The 15,653-nt window shown below is 36.1% G+C and overlaps 1 protein-coding gene and 1 pseudogene across 1 annotated transcript in view; one reads left to right on the forward strand and one right to left on the reverse strand.

Moving 5' to 3' along the window:
* Positions 1 to 15,653, forward strand: part of KHDRBS2 (KH RNA binding domain containing, signal transduction associated 2) — a 689,475-nt gene that overhangs the window by 521,555 nt on the left and 152,267 nt on the right. The window lies entirely within an intron of this gene.
* LOC101323092 (SS18-like protein 2 pseudogene) overlaps positions 4,369 to 15,653 on the reverse strand; it is a 71,762-nt pseudogene continuing 60,477 nt past the window's right edge.

The following is a 15,653-nucleotide window of genomic DNA, read 5'->3' on the forward strand; positions in this document are numbered from 1 at the left end:
GTACATTCCATGCCTGAATGGATATAAAAGTATAAAGAAATAGAATCATAGTAGTGCTGATGAACACTTTGGATTTATATGTCAAGAGATTTATTTGAGAAACTCTAACTGGAAGGGAATTAATGGAAAGATAATCAACCAAAAGAGGTTTTGTGATTATGTGCCTTAAAACATGTTTGATTTGGGCTTCTCTGGTGGTGCAGTGATTGAGAGTCCGCCTGACGATGCAGGGGACACGGGTTCGTGCCCCGGTCTGGGAGGGTCCCACGTGCCGCGGAGCGGCTGGGCCCGTGGGCCGTGGCCACTGGGCCTGTGTGTCCGGAGCCTGTGCTCAGCAATGGGAGAGGCTACAGCAGTGAGAGGCCCGCGTACCACAAAAAAAAAAAAAAAAGTGTGATTTCATCTTAGAAATTCTAAGTCATTGCTTTTTTTCTTTAAGGTGTCGTAATGATAGTACTCTCTCTTGATTATCTTATTTAATATATACATTATTCACAAAACCATGAACCACGAAAAAGAAAAATACTTAGTAAGCTTAGAAATAAAAGTATTTTTTTTTAGGTTAGAGCAGTGGGAATCTGCAATGAAAAGCCCTCAAGATATTCAAAATGTTGAAAAGAAAGGAAAAAGGAACATTTCTATAGCTTATATCTATGACTCCTTATATCTCCGACTGCTTATTTAATGCTTTTTAAAAAAAATGTATAGTGTCTTGGAAAAGATACTTTGGGAACAAAATACTGTAGTGTTAAAAACTTACTGTACCATAATTCATGACTGATGCTGCAAAGTCCAGTAAAAGAATACCAAGTCTCATAGAAAACGTTTCAAGTACAGGTTAGTTGTCCACTTTGTCCTTTGACTCTATTTTTGATGGCTTCAAACATTCCACAAAAATTGAGAGTAAGGTATCAGTCTTCATCGTCAATTCATCCTTCTATTCATTTTCAGTGAATTTTAACAGTTTAACATTATAACTATTGACTATTTACTTAAACAAATATATTGAATACCTTTTTTTTGGTCTTATACATACATTAGTATATGTCTCTATACACTGCAGGTATATAATACTTCAAAATGTATAGAGATTTTTGTTTAAGATAAAACTACAGAATAATAACTGAAAACCATAAAAGTATAGTTTCCAATTTTATCTTTTAAATATTAAATAAGCTAAAATGCTTCATTACCCAAGACATTAACATAATAAGAAAGAAAAGATAATTATTTGCTTTTATCATGATTGCGGTACCAAGTAGAAGAACTGTAAAATTTACAATTTAGAACTCATTCTAATATCATAAAGTTCTGTAATGTTTTTAAGATTACTGTAACAGACAATATAAAATGCATTCATACTGAAAAAACATTTATGTTTTATACTTATGGACTAACTATACTACTCTCTGACCAAACTAAACATAACTAATCACTCTTTTCTAATGATATTACATGGCTGGTACATTTCACTGGTACAAAATGTGGCCTTGTATCTTCTTTGCTGTTTTGGTAGTAAGAGAATAGATTAAGCACCTTCATGCTCGAAAACATAAAGATGAAATATTTCACATTGTACAGGGATCTTTGTTTCTGCATTTGTATGTTTCTACTCGTATGCAAAATGATCTGTGCACATAGGCTTGTAATAATGTGATAGGGATGCGTCAGAATGACCACTCTGGAGAATGATATTAGCATCATGGTAATGTTAGACATTCTTCCTTTTTATCTCCCTTTTTTAAACAACAAAATAGATATCCACCCACAAACAAAAGTGTCCTTGTGGGTGTTGTGGGATCTAGCACCATATATACGCCAAGGGACCTGGGAGGAGTCTCACTCACCTATGCATCCAGTAATAAGCAGACAGACCTCAGTACAAAGTGTGGAACCAGGGGAGAGAGTGAACATGTCCAAAGCCCTCTCATCCAGATTGGGGAAAAGAAAACCTGGAGAGTGCTGACCTGGGCAGATACTCACACATGATTGAGAATTTGCAGAAATCAGCCTTCCTTAGAGGAGATTCTAGCACACCAGTGGAGGAAATAAAATGTGAGTTTGGTCACAGGGGAGGCAGTAGTAAGAGAAATGTTCCCAGTGCTGCCTTCACCCAGGGTAACTGCACTGGACTGCTCTCTAGCAGCACTGACCTCTCCGGCAGAGGAAAAGGAGAGCAGTCAGTGATTGCCTGGCTATTGCAGTGTTCAGGACACAGCTGGAGAAAACCACTTCCTTCCAGCAGCACCAAGAGTATTGAGGTGGGACCTCCATGACAGGGGGGAGGGAGGAGATCTGGAAAGAGGCAGATAAGGGACTTGCTTCCTGCTGACTGTACTCAGCAAGACATCCACCCATGAGCCTCTGGGAGTACCATGCCTGGTACCACCCCACCTACTCCACAGGTCTGTAGGCAAGTCTCAGATGGCTAACCCTGCCCTTCCCCCTATTCGGCTGCTGGCTCTTAGTGTACCTTCCTGAGTGCAGGAGCAAAAGACCTCCTATAGACAGAGAGTGCAACCGGAAACAGACCATGGTCTGTGGGCAAGGGAGAAACCATCTTCTGAAACATAAGAGAGGTCCGCAGTAGCCTGCCTGGTGACTTGTAAGAACGAGAGAAGACATAAAAACTTAAGGATCCTGCCAAAAGAGAGAAAAAGTATAGTAGAAAGGGTGTACCAACACCCTATATAATACAGTACAACCCCATATAATAAAGACACCACCAAATAGAATACCCCATCTGAAGGCAATAAGCAAAGATTTAAGAGGGGGTCAGCTACTTCAGATGTGAAAGTAGCAGCACAAAACTATGAAGAATGTTTAAAATTAAGTAAACATGCCATCACAAAGAGAAAATAATATTTCTCCAATAACCAAACTCAAAAATGCTAACTTTGTAATGTCACTGATAGAATTCAAAATAACTGTTTTGTAGAAACTCAATGAGCTATGAGAAAACTCAGAAAGACAGTACAATGAAATCTTGGGGAAAAATACATGATTGAAATGAGATTTTCCCAAAGATATAGAAATCATAATAGAGAACCAGAGATTCTGGAGTTGAAGAACTCAATGAATAAAGTAAAATATGTAATAAAGAGAATCTGAAGTAAAGCGGAGCAAAGGGTAGAAAGAATAAGTGAAATAGAGGGCAGGGGTTTTGAAATAATCCAGTTAGAAGAGAAAAAAAGAAAAAAGAATGAAAAAGGATAAAAAAGTCTAAATGATTATTTCATCAAAATTAAAAACATTAGAATAATTGGGATTTCAGAAGGAGAAAAGATGGAGAAGTGAACAGAAAATGTATTTAAAGAAATCATACCTGTTAAATTCCTAAACCTGGGAGGAGAATTGGACATCTTAATTTACAAAGCCAGTAGATCACCCTATTATCTCAATGCAGAAAGACCTTCTCCAAGACAGGTTATAATGAAACTGTCAAAAATCAAGGATAAATGTAAAATACTAAAAAAAACTTGTAACCTACAAAGGAGCCCCCATTAGGCTGTCAGTGGATTTCTCAACAGAAACCCTACAGGCCTGGAGAAAGAGGAATAACATATTCAAAGTACAGAAATAAAGAAAAAAATTTACCAGCCAAGAATACACTATTTCACTAAATTATCCTTCAGATATGAAGGAGAAATAAAATCTTTTCTAGATAAACAAAAGCCAAGGGAGTTCATCACCATTAGACCTGCCTGCAAAACATGCTAAAATTGAATGATGCAAGCAACATGAAAATATAAGAAAGTTTATAACACACAGGCAAAATTAAACATACAGTCAGATGTAGAAAACTCTAAATCTGTAATACAATGGCCACTTAACTGTAGTATAAGGTCAAAAGAAAATAGTATTCAAAATTATTATAGCAACCATAATGTGTTAATGAATACACAATATAAAAGAGGTAAATAAGACATCAAAAAAAGGGGGGCCAGAGTGAAAAGGGTGAAGTTTTTTTATTTTGTGGAAAGGCAAGCCAAAGCAACCTGAAAAGAGCAGTCTGGGGGTCTACAACCACAAACTGGTAGAATGGAGTACAGTTACATGTCCATTTGAGAGTGTCAGTCAAGAGGCTTGCTCAATACTTGCTCAGTTTCCTCTTCAGGTTGAAACTAAAAAGGTAGACTTGAGGATGTCTGTGATGTCTTTGCTATCCAAACACACTTATTTCAGGAAGGAGGACACCTGGAGTCAACTTACTTGAGGGAATCCACTTAATTATTAAAATAAATATTTACACTGAGAACCACAGATATTCCATTCATGTTCTAAGCAGTTGAGTTGGTAAAGATCTTGTTCCCATTTCATAGGAAATAGATTACATTCAATTACTCCTCATAACAGCCAACTGGAAGATTATTCCATTGCTTTTGAAGCACTGGTTAGATTGGTATCTGTGATGGTAGCCAAATAAATGAGGTTTCTGTGTAAGACACACTGGTACTGGACACACTCATTCACCAGACTCTTGTTCTGATACCCCATGATACAGCAGATCATGATACAGCTAGTATCATGATACAGCTAGTCATTCTCCTCCAGGAGCTGCTGGATTGTATCCTGATTAACTTCTGCCTTGCCTCTCAGCCAGTCCAGTATGAAGGTCACTGACAGGTTAGAACCTGGCCTCAGGCCCTGCAGACCTGGGAGCAACTAGACCAGAGCTGACCAGCAGCTAAAAGAGTAAAGCTTTTATAGCCAGTCGAAGTTAAGTTGCTACCAGCTTACAATGGACTGTTTAATCAATAAGATATCTTCTGTAAGCCTCATGGTAACACAAAGCAAAAACCTAGAACAGATGAACAGAAGATAAAGGAAGAAAAAACATCATACCAGCACAGAAAATCACCAATTTACAAAGACAGGCAGAAACAGAGGGAAAATATGAAACAATGAAAATACAAAACAGTTAATAAAATGGCATTTGTAAGTCCTCCCATATCAATAGAAACTCAATGTAAATGGATTGAATTCACCAATCAAAAGGCACAAAGCAGCTGGATGGAATAATAAACAAAACCCAAATATATAATTCCTACAAAAGACTCACTTATAAGCTCAAAGGAATGGGTGGAAAAAAAATTCCATGCAAGTGAAAACCCAAAGAAAGCAGGGATAGTAATAAGTATATCAGAAAAAATAAGGCTTTAAGCCAAAAACTGCAAAAAGAGACAGAGAAGGTCATCATGTAATATAAAAGGGTCAATCCATCAAGAAGATATAACAGTTGTAAATATATATACATCCAACATAGGAGCACCTAACATGCTAAGTAAACACTAACAGATGTGAAGGGAGAAAAAACAAAGATATAGTAAGAGTAGGGGACTTCAATACCCATTATCAACAATGGATACATCATTTTCCAGACAAAAAATCAACAAGGAAACGATGATCTTGAACAATACATTGGACAAAATGGATTCAACAGACATTTTTAGAACAATCCATCCAACAAAAGCAGAATACAGTTTTTTCTCAAGTGTACTTGGAACATTCCCCAGGATTGACCATAAAATAGGGCATGAAACAAGTCTTAGGAAATTAAAGAAAATTGAAATCATATTAAGTATCTTTTCCAGTTACAATGGACTGAAACTAGAAATCAACAAGAAGAAGATGGAAAATCTACAAATGTGTTGAAATTAACACTCACATGAACAACCAATGAATTAAGCAAAAAAAAATCAAAACCAGAAATTTAAAAATCTCAAAATCAATAAAAGTGGAAACACAGCATACAAAACCCGTAAGTTTTTGTCTCAAACAGCAGTTTTGAGAGGGAAGTATACAGTGATAAATGCATGTAATTAGAAAATAGATCTCAGATTTAAAAACCTAACTTTACACCTCAAGGAACTAGAAACGAAAGAACAAATGAACCCCTAAGTTAGCAGACAGAATAAAATAAAGATCTGGGCAGAAATAAATGAAATAGAGACCAGAAAAAACAATAGAAAAAAACCCAACAAATCTAAGAGCTGTTGTATTTTTTTAAAATAAAACCAAAACTGACAAACCTTTAGATAAACTAAGAAAAAAAGAGAAGACTCAAAATCAGAAATGAAAGAGGAGACATTACAACTGTTACTACAGAAACACATAGAATTTTTTTAACATCTTTATTGGAGTATAATTGATTTACAATGGTGTGTTAGTTTCTGCTGTATAAAAAAATGAATCAGCTATACATAAACATATATCCCCATATCACCTCCCTCTTGCTTCTCCCTCCCACCCTCCCTATCACACTCCTCTAGGGGGAAACAAAACGCAAAGTTGATCTCCCTGTGCTATGCGGCTGCTTCCCACTAGCTATCTATTTTACGTTTGGTAGTGTATATGTCCATGCCACTCTATCACTTCGTCCCAGCTTACCCTTCCCCCTCCCTGTGTCCTCAAGTCCATTTTCTACGTATACAACTTTACTCCTGTCCTACCCCTAGGTTCTTCAGGAAAAAAATTTTTTTTAATATTCCATATATATGTGTTAGCATATGGTACTTGTTTTTCTCTTTCTGATTTACTTCACTCTGTATGACAGACTCCAAGTCCATCTACCTCACTACAAATAACTCAACTTCGTTTCTTTTTATGGCTGAGTAATATTTCATGTATATATGAGCCACATCTTCTTTAACCATTCAACTGTCAATGGACACATAGATTGCTTCCATGTCCTGGCTATTGTAAATAGAGCTGCAATGAACACTGTGGTACATGACTCTTTTTGAACGATGGTTCTCTCAGGGTATATGCCCAGTAGTGGGATTTCTGGGTCGTATGGTAGCTCTATTTTTAGTTTTTTAAGGAACCTCCATACTGTTTTCCATAGTGGCTGTATCAATTTACATTCCCACCAACAGTGCAAGAGGGTTCCGTTTTCTCTACACCCACTCCAGCCTTTACGACCTGTAGATTTTCTGATGATGGCCATTCTGACAGGTGTGAGGTGATATCTCATTGTAGTTTTGATTTACATTTCTCAAATGATTAGTGATGTTGAGCATCCTTTCATGTGCTTGTTGGCAATCTGCATATCTTCTTTGGAGAAATGTCTATTTAGGTGTTCTGCTCATTTTTGCATTAGGTTATTTGTTTTTTTGATATTGAGCTGCATGAACAGCTAGTATATTTTGGAGATTAATCCTTTATCACTTGCTTCGTTTGCAAATATTTTCTCCCATTATGAGGGTTGCCTTTTGGTCTTGTTTATGGTTTCCTTTGCTGTGCAAAAGCGTTTAAGTTTCATTAGGTCCATTTTGTTTTGTTTTGTTTTTATTTCCATTTCTCTAGGAGGTGGGTCAAAAAGGATATTTCTGTGATGTATGTCATAGAGTGTTCTCCCTAGGTGTTCCTGTACGAGTTTTATAGTGTCTGGCCTTACATTTAGCTCTTTAATCCATTTTGAGTTTATTTTTGTGTATGGTGTTAGGAAGTGTTCTAATTTCATTCTTTTACATGCAGCTGTCCAGTTTTCCCAGCACCACTTATTGAAGAGGCTGTCTTTTCTACACTGTATATTTTTACCTCCTTTATCAAAGATACAGTGACAATTTGTGTGTGAGTTTATCTCTGGGCTTTCTACCATAATCCCTTGATCTATATTTCTGTTTTTGTGCCCATACCATAATGTCTTGATTACTGTAGCTTTGTAGTATAGTCTGATGTGTGGTAGCCTGATTCCTCAAGCTCCTTTTTTCTTTCTCAAGATTGCTTGGGCTACTCGGGGTCTTTTGTGTTTCCATACAAATTATGAAAGTTTTTGTTCTACTTCTATGAAAAATGCCAGTGGTAGTTTGATAGGGATTGCATTGAATGTACAGATGCTTTGGGTAGTAAACTCATTTTCACAATGTTGATTCTTCCAATCCAAGAACATGGAATATCTCTCCATCTGTTTGTATCACCTTTAATTTCTTTCATCAGTGTCATACTTTTCTGCATACAGGTCTTTTGGCTGCTTAGGTAGGTTTATTCCTAGGTCTTTTATTCTTTTTGTTGCAGTGGTAAATGGGAGTGATTCCTTAATTTCTTTTTCAGATTTTTCATCATTAGTGTATAGGAATGCCAGAGATTTCTGTGCATTAATTTTGTATCCTGCTACTTTACCACATTCATTGATCAGCTCTAGTAGCTTTCAGGTAGCATCTTGGGATTCTCTATGTATAGTATCCTGTCATCTGCAAACAGTTACAGCTTTACTTTTCTGATTTGGATTCCTTTTATTTCTTTTTCTTCTCTGATTGCTGTGGCTAAAACTTCCAAAACTATGTTGAATAAGTGGGCAAACTTGTTCCTGATCTTAGTGGAAATGATTTCAGTTTTTCACCATTGAGGATGATGTTGGCTGTGGGTTTGTCATATATTGCCTTTATTATGTTGAGGTAAGTTCCCTCTATGCCTACTTTCTGCAATGTTTTATCATAAATGGGTGTTGAATTTTGTCAAAAGCTTTCTCTGCATCTATTGAGATGATCACACGGATTTTCTCCTTCAATTTGTTAACATGGTGTATCACATTGATTGATTTGCATGTATTAAAGAATCCTTGATTTCCTAGGATAAACCCCACTTGATCATGTTGTATGATCCTTTTAATATGCTGTTGGATTCTGTTTGCTACTGTTTTCTTGTGCTGTTGGATTTTTGCATCTATGATCATGAGTGATATTGTTCTGTAGTTTTTTTTTGTGTGTGTGACATCTTTGTCTGATTTTGATATCAGGGTGATGGTGGCCTTGTTGAATGAGATATGGAGTTTTCTTTCGTCTGCTATATTTTGGAAGAGTTTGAGAAGGGTAGGTGTTAGCTCTTCTCTAAACGTTTGGTAGAATTTACTATGAAGCCATCTGGTCCTGGGCTTTATTTGTTGGAAGATTTTTAATCACAGTCTAAATTTCAGTGCTTGTGACTGGTCTGTTTATATTTTCTATTTCTTCCTGTTTCAGTCTTGGGAGGTTGTGCTTTTCCAAGAATTTGTCCATTTCTTCCAGATTGTGCATTTTATTGGCATATAGTGCTTGTAGTAATCTCTCATGACCCTTTGTATTTCTGCAGTGTCAGTTGTTAGTTCTACTTTTTCATTTCTAATTTTATTGATATGAGTATTCTCCCTTTTTTTTGATGTGTCTGACTAGTGCTTTATCAGTTTTGTTTATCTTCTCAAAGAACAAGCCTTTAGATTTATTGATCTTTGCTCTTGTTTCCTTCATTTCTTTCTCATTTATTTCTGATCTGATCTTTTTGAGTTCTTTCCTTTTGCTAACTCTCGGTTCTTTTGTTCTTCTTTCTCCAATTGCCTTAGGTATAAGGTTAGGTTGTTTATTTGAGATGTTTCTTGTTTCTTGAGGTAGGATTGTATTGCTATAAACTTCCCTCTTAGAACTGCTTTTGCTGCATTCCATAGGTTTTGAGCCATCATTTGTTCATTGTCATTTTTTTCTTGGTATTCTTTGATTTCCTCTTTGATTTCTTCAATGATTTCTTGCTATTGAGTAGTATGCTGTTTAGCCTCCACATGTTTGTACATTTCACAGATTTTTTTTCCTGTAATTGATATCTAGTCTCCTAGCATTGTAGTCACTAAAGATACTTGATGTGATTTCAATTTTCTTAAATTTACCAAGGCTTGATTTGTGACCCAAAATATTATCTACCCTGGAGAATGTCCCATAAACACTTGAGTAGAAAGTGTATTCTGTTGTTTTTGGATGGAATGTCCTATAAATATCAATTAAGCCCATCTTATATAATGTGTCATTTAAAGCTTTTGTTTCGTTTTTTATTTTCATTTTGAATGATCTGTCCATTGATGAAAGTGGGGTGTTAAATTCCCCTACTATGATTGTGTTGCTGTCAATTTCCCCTTTTATGGTTGTTAACGTTTGCCTTATGTATTGATGTGCTCCTATGTTGGGTACATAGATATTTACAATTGTTATATCTTCTTGGATTGATCCCTTGATCATAATGTAGTGTCCTTCTTTGTCTCTTGTAGTCTTTATTTTAAAGTCTATTTTGTCTGATACGAGAATTGCTACTCCAGCTTTCTTTTGATTTCCATTTGTTTGGAATATCTTTTTCCATCCCTTCACTTTCAGTCTGTATGTGTTCCTAGGTCTGAAATGGGTCTCTTATAGACACCATATATACGGATCTTGGTTTTTTTACCAATTCAGCCAGTCTGTGTCTTTTGGTTGGAGCATTTAATCCATTTACATTTAAGGCAGTTATCAATATGTCTGTTCCTATGAACATTTTCCTAATTGTTTGGGGTTTGTTATTGTAGGTCTTTTCCTTCTCTTGTGTTTCCCACCTAGAGAAGTTCCTTTAGCATTTGTTGTAAAGCTGGTTTGGTGGTGCTGAATCCTTTTAGCTTTTGCTTGTCTGTAAATGTTTTCATTTCTCCATTGAAGCTGACTGAAATCCTTGCTGTTTAGAGTAATCTTCATTTTAGTCTTTTCCCTTTCATCACTTTATTTTTTTTCCTTAACATCTTTATTGGAGTATAATTGCTTTACAATCGTGTGTTAGTTTCTGCTTTACAACAAAATGAATCAGTTATATATATACATATGTTCCCATATCTCTTCCCTCTTGCATCTCCCTCCCTCCCACCGTCCCTATCCCACCCCTCCAGGTGGTCACAAAGCACCGAGCTGATCTCCCTGTGCTATGCGGTTGCTTCCCACAGCTATCTACCTTACGTTTGGTAGCGTATATATGTCCATGCCTCTCTCTCACTTTGTCACACCTTACCCTTCCCCTTCTCCATATCCTCGAGTCCATTCTCTAGTAGGTCTGTGTTTTTATTCCCATCTTACCCCTAGGTTCTTCATGACATTTTTTTCTTAAATTCCATATATATGTGTTAGCATATGGTATTTGTCTCTCTCTTTCTGATTTATTTCACTCTGTATGACAGACTCTACGTCTATCCACCTCATTACACATAGCTCAATTTCGTTTCTTTTTATGGATCAGTAATATTCCATTGTATATAAGTGCCACATCTTCTTTATCCATTCATCCGATGATGGACACTTAGGTTGTTTCCATATCTGGGCTATTGTAAATAGAGCTGCAATGAACATTTTGGTACATGACTCTTTTTGAATTATGGTTTTCTCAGGGTATATGCCCAGTAGTGGGATTGCTGGGTCATATGGTAGTTCTATTTGTAGATTTTTAAGGAACCTACATACTGTTCTCCCCAGTGGCTGTACCAATTTACATTCCCACCAGCAGTGCAAGAGTTTTCCTTTTTCTCCACACCCTCTCCAGCATTTATTATCTCTAGATTTTTTGATGATGGCCATTCTGACCAGTGTGAGATGATATCTCATTGTAGTGTTGATTTGCATTTCTCTAATGATTAGTGATGTTGAGCATTCTTTCATGTGTTTGTTGGCAGTCTGTATATCTTCTTTGGAGAAATGTTTATTTAGGTCTTCTGCCCATTTTTGGGTTGGGTTGTTTGTTTTTTTTTATTAAGCTGCATGTGCTGCTTATAAATTTTGGGGATTACTCCTTTGTCAGTTACTTCATTTGCAAATATTTTCTCCCATTCTGCGGGTTGTATTTTGGTCTTGTTTATGGTTTCCTTTGCTGTGCAAAAGCTTTGAAGTTTCGTTAGGTCCCATTTGTTTATTTTTGTTTTTATTTCCATTTCTCTAGGAGGTGGGTCAAAAAGGATCTTGCTGTGATTTATGTCATAGAGTGTCCTGCCTATGTTTTCCTCTAAGAGTTTGATAGTTTCTGGCCTTACATTTAGGTCTTTAATACATTTTGATCTTATTTTTGTGTATGGTGCTAGGGAGTGATCTAATCTCATACTTTTATATGTACCTGTCCAGTTTTCCCAGCACCACTTATTGAAGAGGCTGTCCTTTCTCCACTGTACATTTCTGCCTCCTTTATCAAAGATAAGGTGACCATATATGCGTGGGTTTATCTCTGGGCTTTCTATCCTTATCCATTTACTTATCTTTCTTTTTTTGTGCCAGTACCATACTGTCTTGATTACTGTAGCTTGGTAGTATAGTCTGAAGTCAGGGAGCCTGATTCCTCCAGCTCCGTTTTTCATTCTCAAGATTGCTTTGGCTATTCGGGGTCTTTTGTGTTTCCATACAAATTGTGAAATATTTTGTTCTAGTTCTGTGAAAAATGCCAGTGGTAGTTTGACAGGGATTGCATTGAATCTGTAGATTGCTTTGGGTAGTAGAGTCAATTTCACAATGTTCAATCTTCCAATCCAAGAACATGGTATATCTCTCCATCTATTTGTATCATCTTTAATTTCTTTCATCAGTGTCATAATTTTCTGCATACAGGTCTTTTGTCTCCTTAGATAGGATTATTCCTAGATATTTTATTCTTTTTGCTGCAATGGTAAATGGGAGTGTTTTCTTGATTTCACTTTCAGATTTTTCATCATTAGTATATAGGAATGCCAGAGATTTCTGTGCATTAATTTTGTATCCTGCTATTATACCAAATTCATTGATTAGCTCTAGTAGTTTTCTGGTAGCATCTTTAGGATTCTCTATGTATAGTATCATGTCATCTGCAAACAGTGACAGCTCTACTTCTTCTTTTCCGATTTGGATTCCTTTTATTTCCTTTTCTTCTCTGATTGCTGTGGCTAAAACTTCCAAAACTATGTTGAATAAGAGTGGTGAGAGTGGGCAACCTTGTCTTGTTCCTGATCTTAGTGGAAATGCTTTCAGTTTTTCATCATTGAGAACGATGTTGGCTGTGAGTTTGTTATATATGGCCTTTATTATGTTGAGGAAAGTTCCCTCTATGCCTACTTTCTGCAGGGTTTTTATCATAAATGGGTGTTGAATTTTGTCAGAAGCTTTCTCTGCATCTATTGAGATGATCATATGGTTTTTCTCCTTCAATTTATTAATATGGTGTATCACATTGATTGATTTGCATATATTGAAGAATCCTTGCATTCCTGGAATAAATCCCACTTGGTCTTGGTGTATGATCCATTTAATGTGCTGTTGGATTCTGTTTGCTAGTATTTTGTTGAGGATTTTTGCATCTATGTTCATCAGTGATATTGGCCTGTCGTTTTCTTTCTTTGTGACATCTTTGTCTGGTTTTGGTATCAGGGTGATTGTGGCCTCGTAGAATGTGTTTGGGAGTGTTCTTCCCTCTGCTATATTTTGGAAGAATTTGAGAAGGATAGGTGTTAGCTCTTCTCTAAATGTTTGATAGAATTCACCTGTGAAACCATCTGGTCCTGGGCTTTTTTTTGTTGGAAGATTTTTAATCACAGTCTCAATTTCAGTGCTTGTGATTTGTCTGTTCATATTTTCTATTTCTTCCTGATTCAGTCTTGGCAGGTTGTGCATTTCTAAGAATTTGTCCATTTCCTCCAGGTTGTCCATTTCATTGACATAGAATTGCTTGTAGTAATCTCTCATGATCTTTTGTATTTCTGCTCTGTCAGTTTTTACTTCTCCTTTTTCATTTCTAATTCTATTGATTTGAGTCTTCTCCTTTTCTTTCCAGATGAGTCTCACTATTGGTTTATCAATTTTGTTTATCTCTTCAAAGAACCAGCTTTTAGTTTTATTGATTTTTGCTATCATTTGCTTCATTTCTTTTTCATTTATTTCTGATCTGATTTTTATGATTTCTTTCCTTCTGCTAACTTTGGGGGTTTTTCTGTTCTTCTTTCTGTAATTGCCTTAGGTGCAAGGTTATGTTGTTTATCCGAGGTGTTTCCTGTTTATTAAGGTAGGACTGTATTGCTATAAACTTCCCTCTTAGGACTGCTTTTGCTGCATCCCATAGATTTTGGGTCGTTGTGTCTCCATTGTCATTTGTTTCTAGGTATTTTTTTTATTTCTTCTTTGATTTCTCCAGTGATCACTTCGTTATTATGTAGAGTATTGTTTAGCCTCTATGTGTTTGTATATTTTACAGATATTTTCCTTTAATTGATATCTAGTCTCATAACATTGTTGTTGGAAAAGATACTTGATACAATTTCAATTTTGTTAAATTTACCAAGGCTTAATTTGTGACCCAAGATATGATCTATCCTGGAGAATGTTCCATGAGCACTAGAGGAAAATGTGTATACTGCTGTTTTTGGATGGAATGTCCTATAAATATCAATTAAGTCCATCTTGTTTAATGTATCACTTAAAGCTTGTGTTTCCTTACTTACTTTCACTTTGGATGATCTGTCCACTGTGAAAGTAGGCTGTTAAAGTCCCCTGCTATGAATGGGTTACTGTCAATTTCCCCTTTTATGGTTGTTAGTATTTGCCTTATGTATTGAGGTGCTCCAATGTTGGGTGTATAAATATTTACATTTGTTATATCTTCTTTTGGATCAATCCCTTGATCATTATGTAGTGTCCCTCTTTGTCTCTTCTAATAGTCTTTATTTTAAACTCTATTTTGTCTGATATGAGAATTGCTACTCCAGCTTTCTTTTGGTTTCCATTTGCATGAAATATCTTTTTCCATCCCCTTACTTTCAGTCTGTATGTGTCTCTAGGTCTAAAGTTGGTCTCTTGTAGGCAGCAAATATATGGGTCTTGTTTTTGTATCCATTCACTGAGTGTGTGTCTTTTGGTGGGTGCATTTAGTCCATTTACATTTAAGGTAATTATCAATATGTAGGTTCCTATTCCCATTTTCTTAATTGTTTTGGTTTTGTTATTGTAGGTCTTTTCCTTCTCTTGTGTTTCTTGCCTGGAGAAGTTCCTTTAGCAGTTGTTGTAGAGGTGGTTTGGTAGTGCTGAACTCTCTCAGCTTTTGCTTGTCTGTAAAGGTTTTAATTTCTCCATCAAATCTGAATGAGATCCTTGCCAGGTAGAGTAATCTTTGTTGAAGGTTTTTCTTCTTCATCACTTTAAATAGGTCCTGCCAGTCACTTCTGGCTTGCAGAGTTTCTGCTGAAAGTTCAGCTGGATTCCTTTGTGTGTTATTTGTTGTTTTTCCCTTGCTGCTTTTAATATGTTTTCTTTGTATTTAATTTTTGACAGTTTGATTAATATGTGTCCTGACATATTTCTCCTTGGATTTGTCCTGTATGGGACTCTTTGTTCTTCCTGGACTTGACTAACTATTTCCTTTCCCATATTAGGGAAGTTTTCAACTATAATATCTTCAAATGTTTTCTCAGTCCCTTTCTTTTTCTCTTCCTCTTCTGGAACCCCTATAATTCAAATGTTGGTGCGTTTAATGTTGTCCCAGAGGTCTCTGAGACTGTCCTCAGTTCTTTTCATACTTTTTTCTTTTTTCTGCTCTGCAGTAGTTATTTCCACTATTTTATCTTCTAGGTCACTTATCTGTTCTTCTGCCTCAGTTATTCTGCTATTGATCCCATCTAGAATATTTTTAATTTCATTTATTGTGTTGTTCATTGTTGTTTGTTTCATCTTTAGTTCTTCTAGGTCCTTGTTAAGTGTTTCTTGCATTTTGTGTATTCTATTTCCAAGATTTTGGATCATCTTTACTACCATTATTCTGAATTCTCTTTCAGGTAGACTGCCTATTTCCTCTTCATTTGTTAGGTCTGGTGGGTTTTTATCTTGCTCCTTTATCTGCTGTGTGTTTTTCTGTCTTCTCATTTTGCTTATCATACTGTGTTTGGGGTCTCCTTT

The sequence above is a fragment of the Tursiops truncatus genome, chromosome 10 (assembly GCF_011762595.2).
Source record: "Tursiops truncatus isolate mTurTru1 chromosome 10, mTurTru1.mat.Y, whole genome shotgun sequence".
Taxonomy (NCBI): domain Eukaryota; kingdom Metazoa; phylum Chordata; class Mammalia; order Artiodactyla; family Delphinidae; genus Tursiops; species Tursiops truncatus.